Here is a 7660-nt window from a genome sequence, read left to right as displayed (position 1 = left end):
TCTTGGCTCACCAAATCCGAGAGGTCGCTTCCGAGCGAAATGCCCGCGACTGACGATTTCACAAACAAAACAAATACAAAAAAGCCGCAGCGTCGCCGAGACGAAACTGGGATTCTGCGCGAGGTTTAGTTGTTACCGTGGCCTTTTGGCAGCCACGCGCTTAGTCCGAGACGACGCGAATTAAAACCCCGACGAAGACCCCGAATCGAGCTGGGCGGAGTTCAAAATAATAACTCGCATCAACACAGCGCCTTGTGAAAGGGCCAACGCAAGAAGATCGCTCTGGGTTTGATCTTCCACGATTCTCAGAGGGTCCACCCTAAATCGCGTCCGCTTGCACAAAGCACGGGCAGTGGATGCGCACACGCGATGCACGCATGTGTAGTGACATTGAATGAGTCACTGCAGCACGTGGCGCTGGGAGATTGGTAGCCAATGGGATTGTGGGTAGCAGCCCGCTCGAGCAGTTGGACCCGTGGGCGAGGCCCGGAGCCTTCTGGGGGATCCAGAAGGGGGCGTGGCCGAGGGCGGAGCCTGGCCACGTTGGGGAGGATAAAAGGCGAGCTCCGACTCACAGTCGGGGCTGCTGCGATCTGGAGTGGAACTCGTCGTGCTGCTGTCGTTGTGGTCTTCGCCTCTTCGAGCTGTGGGTCTGGCAGCATGTTGGCTGTGCCGACACAGTGTGGAGTTATCCCCTATGGCTGTGAGAGCCGGAATAGACAAGAGAGAGTACCTCCTACACGTGTTTCTGAATTAGTACACTACACATGCAACAACAACAACAACAAATGTCCAGTCTGCGACTGTGGTCATTCAGAACCGACCCAAAGAACAACAACAACAAACAACATACACAACGACGCAATGCCCCAACCCACAAATACGACGGAGACATCATCGCGGCGATTCAACTCCGCTGTCACCTGACGCGGTTATCTGCGCAGTACCACCGAGAGCGCACCAAGAGCGCGGGGTGGGGGGGGGACATCGCGCGCGTCCATCCATCAAGAGCACAGAAACGACGGCTCGTCGTCAAACTTGCAACCCGGCAAATCTTCCTCGCTCGCTCTCCTCTCTCTGTCTCTCTCAGGGCGCGGCTCCGGCTGGAGCACGCGTACCACACACATATCGGTGATGTGCGCATCTTCTTCGAACGCTAGGGAGCTAACCGCTCTGGACAAGCCCCTCTCTGCACCAGCGTGGACGGCACCCTCGTGTTCACCTTCTGAAGTGCTCGCTCGTCACCGTGGCGTGCGCGATGACCACCACCACCACCACCACGTGGCTTTTATTTCGTGTTGTGCGCGGTGCAATTAGCGCCGCAGCGCGTGGATTTGTAGCGTTTATTTTCATTTGTGTTGCTGGTGACTTTGTGTATTTCATATCGGAATCGCATCCAGTGCTGTTGCTGCTGGCGGAAATAAATGTGGTTTAAAATTCTGTCTCTCTCTCTGTCTCATCTCTCTCTGCCTCGCTCCCTCTCTCTCTCTCTCTCTGTCTATGTGTCTCTCTGTCTCTGTCTCTCTGCCTCGCTCCCTCTTTCTCTCTGTCTCTCTGTCTCTCTGTGTCTCTTTGTCTCTCTCTCTGTCTCTCTGTGTCTCTCTCTGTCTCTCCCTCCCCTTTCCCACCCCACCCACACCCCCCACGGTTCCCCCCCAATTCTCGTTGCTCGAACCTCGCAGGGGGTCCCTTCAAAGGCAGCGCGCGAGAGAAGTCTGAGACTCCCCCCCCCAACGCCTCCCTGCTGCAGGGCACTGCCCCTCGACATTCCTAGAGTCGGCACCACAGCACATCACACCACACCACCCCAAACCACACCATACCACACCACACTACACCACACCACGCCACACCACAGCACACCAGGCCCCACCAGACCACACACCACCCCAAACTACACCATACCACACCACACCCCACCACACCCCGCCACACCACACCCCACCACACCACGAACGTCGTGAAGGTCTTTATTGGGTCGTTATTTATTTATTTCCTTGACTTGGCCGGTGGTCAAGACTCGTGATGGAGCTGCAGCCCATGGATGGAGCTGCTCGCTCGACAGGACACCCACGGCTGAGACGGCAGCGATGAGATCGCCTCGTGTGCAGGATCTAGGACGGGCTGTTGCATCGCGAGACGGCGGGGGGTGGCCACGAGGGCTTTCATTCAACAGTGGACAGAGCACGGCTGATGACGACGACAGTTAAAGGCCACTTGACCTGTCTGTCCCATTGTCCTGTAACCTTGCAGCGGCCACTACAGTTCAATGTGACCACATTTGGCAATCGAGATGTAATCCCGTTTGTGACTCTCGATTGCAAAATGCAAGTAGGACAATTCAACAAAACCCTACGAGTCAACTACATTCTTAATTCAAGTAAAACATATTTACACTGAATCATACGATATTAGCAAAAATTTTGCTGGCTGGCTGGCTGCCTGGCTATCAGGTGCGGTTGGTTCAGGTCCTGCGAGCTGCTAGTGAAATAAAATATTTAAAAAATACCGAAAGAAACAATAAAACAAACAGCAATAATCGTGACCTTACGAACCCATCCTGGCCAAGGAAAGTTATTATTCTAAGCAACAAAAAAAACATCACACCACCATCTCTGGAGAAACGGAAAAAAAACTAACAAAAATAAAAACGTAACTTACGAACGTAACTTTTTCAGCGAACCCCCATCCGCCACCACCACCACCAGCACCCAAACGAGATATAAATATAACACGCGACTAGAACAAACACCACGAGGAAGAAAACGTGGCCATGCACATCCACTGCGACAAGCTCCGTCGACTTGCTCGAGTCAGCACGAGGTCAGTGTCAAACAAATCGGAGATCCCAGCGGAAGGAACACTCGATAATAAAAGTCGTGTTTTATTTACCCAGGAAGAAAAAAAAATCACTTCTGTGACTCTCAAGAAGTATGCACACAAGAAATCCTGCGCGAGGATGTCTGGCTGAATCTATTAGTTTTTTTTGTCTGAGTGCGTCAGGGAGGCAAAGGCGGCCGGGCGTGGTTCTGGCCACCCACGGCCACCCGATTGGCACGGCCGGCTACGTACGGTGCGAAAGAAGTTCAACATGCGTGTGCTCGCTAACGGCACTCGCCCCAAAAGCCTGCTAAGGCTACGCGGGGCGGTGGAGCTTTGTCTTTGTGAGCCCCGTGAATAACGTCGCGACAACGTTTGGCGAGTTACGCTGCGCGCACGGCACCGCGTTGCTGTATCACTCCGCGTCGTCCCGCTTAGAAAGTAGTTCGTCGTCGACCGCTTTAGAAGCCGCGTTATAACGGAGCGCGTTCCGCGTTATAGCGGTACGGTACACGTTCCACAACAACAACACACTTTTACATACTTTAGCCCCTTAGTATTAGTCAGACTTTGTAATTTTAGTATAGTTAGACTGTATACCACTTATTTAAGTTTTAAGATTCCTACATGTTGAATGTATGCACCTTCCGGCCATAGTAAATTCCTTGTCTGTGCAAACTTTCATGGCGAATGAAACCCATTCTGATTCTGTTATAACGGCGTTCCGCGCTGTGGGAAAAGCGTTCCCCGAATGGTCAGAGCCGCGCTCCAGCGCCAACACCGCCACGCGTCAAGCGAGGACTGACCGCGTACGCGCGTCCAAAAGAGGGAATCGTTGCCGTCTTGAGAAAGGGTCGCGAGGGCACGGGCCGCACGCGTCGCTGGAAGAGGGGGGGCACGGGGGGGGGGGGGGTGCGGTGATGGTCGATGGGCAAAGAGTAACAACGGAGCGGCAGCTAAAGGTCGGTGGTGGGGGGTGGGGAAGGGGGTGACCACGAACCGTCGGTACCACACTCGCGCGGAGATGAAGCTCGTTTGCAGGATGCCGGGTAGATGGTTGCATCGTTTGGGACCCTGAGAGATGACGGGCGACTTTTTTGTGCAAGCGTTCATACAGCAGTAGATTGACCGTAGTTAATGGTAATGCCGCTAATGACGATGATCAGAATCAGAATTTGTGTTTATACCGGAGGAATCCGATGAGCTGTAAAGCTCTTTTCCATAAATGTCCAATTGAGGCGGGTAATACCTTTACAACAACAAACAACACAAAAGCACAAAGTACAAGAAAGGTAAACAAACCACCCCAAAACACACACAAACACAAACTAAACCATCCCCATCCGACCAGACAAAGCCCACTTGAGCTATTCACTTATCTTGCATAAGCGACCTGGCCACAAATGAGAGCTCAACAAAGCGGCTTATCACGTGGAAATACAGACCAGCAAAATCATCTCAAATGATTTCAATCCGTGATGATGATATGGTGGTGGTGGATGTGGCCTGGGCAAGGGGGAATCCACGCACAGCCGAGAACCTCCTTGTGGCTCCAACACGGAGGGAGGAAAGCCTCTCGCGACCCAATGACGATTCGTACAGAATTTCAATCAATATCGATCGCGATCGATCACTATCGGCCCGCTTCCCCACCCCCCCGCCCCGCCCCCCACAGAATCGGGTCACAAGGGCAGCGACTCCGACAAACGCCCTCCACCCTGCCCTGCCCTGCCCTCCCGCCAGCGGCGTCAGGTAGCCGGGAGAAAGCATTTCAAACAGAGCGATGTTGTGTGTGTGTCTGCGTGCGTGGTACACACAACAAAGATAAAGACAAAGACCCCCTGTATAGCCTGTAACAGACTGTAGGGGCAAGTGCTGTTAGCGAGCACCTATGAAGGCCGGAACGGTACACGAGGGGGTGGGTGGCCAGCACCACGCCCGACCGCCTTTGTCTCCCCAGTGGCGATGTTTACACACGGCACCAGGTACTCATTTGAGGCCGAGTCGACCTAGGGGAGGCCCAGGGCCGGTTCAGATAATCGTCGCTGGGTGTTGGCCGTGAGCGGGAATCGAACCCGGGTCGCCAGGTTCATAGCGCAGCGCGCTAACCACTACACCACCGCTCCCTCCACCCGTAACCCAGCCGATGAATTAAGTTGTCACGCGATAGAACGGGCGTGTGCTGCTGCTGCTGTTGTTGTTGTTTGTGAAGAGCGATCCACAGCAACGTGCAACGTTCGCGTGCGGACGCTGCGCGGGTTAGTTGCCGGAATTGGCAATTCCTGCAACCGCCTGATGCTGCTGCTGGTTTGGCACTATCAGCGAAACGTCGGACTACCACCACCCCCCTATTGTTAAATGTCGCAAGACTGCTCTCCGACATAAGCGGTAGGGTGCTGCTGCTGCTGCTGCTCAAGCAGCAATAGATCGGTCACGTTTGTTCCACGCGAGGCGACTTCATTAATTAGCCGTGCCGGGTGGAGGAGGGAGTACGACACACAACATTTTTTTTGGTACTTACTGCGATCTGATGCACACACACAGAAAAAAAATCCAACGACGAGTCGTCGTTGTTGTTGACTAACAAATTCTTATTACTCTTTAGTTCTTTCGGTAAGTCATTATTTTATCTTTCTGCGTGACTTTACCGCATTAACCAAAGAGTAACACATTCTTCTTTCGTTTCATCATCATCATCATCATCTTCTTCTTCGTGCGTTGTCCGGCGGTATCTTTGTTGTAATGAACATAACAACAATACGTGATTTACAGTCTGCGGGGGCTCAAGGGACTCGTGGGAAGATTGAGTGGTTGATGAGAAGGTGTCCATCAAACGAACTCGATCTCGAGACCTCGGAGCGAATCAAAGGCTCTGGTATTGAGAACAACAGCATCCCTAGTCTCTGTGAATATGATTGTGGTTATGTGGGGCCTGGGATGCGCGCGTGCGTGCGTGCGTGCGTGTGCGTGTGTGTGCGTGTGTGTGCGTGCGTGTGTGTGTCTGCGTGTGTGTGTGTGCCTGCGGGTGTGCGCGTGTGTGCCTGCGTGTGTGCGTGTGTGTGCGTGTGTGTGCGTGTGTGTGCGTGTGTGCGCGTGTGTGCGTGTGTGTGTGTGTGTAATGGGGGAGCGGTAATGTAGCGGGTAGCGCTACGCTGCGCTACGAACTAGGCGACCCGAGTTCGATTCCCGCTCACGGCCAACACCGGTGACGGATTATCTGAACCGGTCCTGGGCCTCCCCTAGGTCAACTCAGCATCAAATGAGTGCCCGGCACGCTGTGAGACAAAGGCGGTTAGGCGTGGTGCTGGCCACCCACCCCCTCGTGTGCCGTGTCGGCCTTCATAGGTGCTCGCTAACAGCACTTGCCCCAAAAGTCCGTTGAGGCTACACGGGGGATCTTTGCCTTGCTTTGTAATGTGTGGGTTTTGATTTCTTGGCGCAGTGGTTTATGCAACGCACCACTCCCAGTGTAAAGCACCTGGGTTTGATTCTGGGCCGTGATGCAATCCATAAATCAACCAGCAGCTGCTGGTTGGCGATGCGGAGTCGGCCTGGATCGTTCTCCCCTAGGTCGACGCAGCCCAAAAAAGAAACCGGCTTGCCAGGTGCGGTAGTTTCTTTAGTTTTTATTGTCAATTCAATTATTTCCCTTGCGTAACCCCCCCCCCCCCCCCGTGAGATGAACAACATCTCTCGTGTTTGCAAGAGTTCACCAGGGTGTCAAGTGACGCGTATTGTACACAGCAAAATACAAAGATCCCCCGTATAGCCTCAATAAGACGGCCGTGGCAAGTGCTGTTAGCGAATAGCGCCTATAAAGGCCGGAACAGCACGACGCTACGAACCCTACCATCCGAGTTCGATTCCCACTCACGGCCAACACCGGTGACGATTATCTGAACCGGTCATGGACCTCCCCTGGGTCGACTCAGCCTCAAATGGGTACCTGGTGCGATGTGTAAACATCGCCACTAGGGAGACAAAGGCGGCCGGGCGTGGTGCTGGCCACCCACCCCCTCGTGTGCCGTGTCGGCCTTCATAGGTGCTGCTCGCTAACAGCCACTTGCCCTGACAGTGGAAGCGGCAAGCGCCACGCCCGGCCGCCTTTGTCTCATATTCGCACACCGCTTTATTTGAGGCCGAGTCGACCTTGGGGAGGCCCAGGACCGGTTCAGATCAACGTCACTGGCGTTGACCCGCGAGCGGGAATCGGGAATGGGAATCAGGCGTCCCCCGGCAGCGCAGCACTAACCCGCTAACGCGACCGCTCCCCACACACATCGCGAACACACACGCGCATTTCCTTTTTTAAATCCTTTATATTAAGTTCACTTGCTTGCGCGCTTGCTTGCTTGCTTGCGCGCTTACGACCGTGCAAATCTTTCGGTCGTTTTTTTAAACCCACTTCCCGTGATCCAATCGAGCTGACATTTTGCACACAGACTCGTTGTGCGTGACAATTTATTTTCGTGAAAATTTTTTTCTAAAATTTTACACTTTTTAGGGAACAAAAAATTATATTTAATTACCAATTGCTTAATGGTGGCAGGCAATCATCTGACCCATAGGTGGCAGCCATCTCAAGCCAGAGGACGAGATGACTCTAGCCGCCACGCATATAAAGGATTTATAGTGAAAAACTTTGTTTTTACGGGTTAATTTTTTCAATCTCCAACTCACACAGCACGAGGCTGTACAACGTCGGACGCATCTGCACTATCCCTGAGGGCAGCGACGGCCGACGAAGAGCCCCTGAACAGCGCCCGGTTGCGGCTGTGAACACGAGCGCCGGAGAAACAAAGACGGACGGGCACGCGTACACGCATGGCGCCGGTCCATC

This window comes from Lampetra fluviatilis, chromosome 43 (genome assembly GCF_964198595.1).
Source record: "Lampetra fluviatilis chromosome 43, kcLamFluv1.1, whole genome shotgun sequence".
Lineage (NCBI taxonomy): Eukaryota > Metazoa > Chordata > Hyperoartia > Petromyzontiformes > Petromyzontidae > Lampetra > Lampetra fluviatilis.
Note: the sequence above shows the minus strand (reverse complement) of the source record.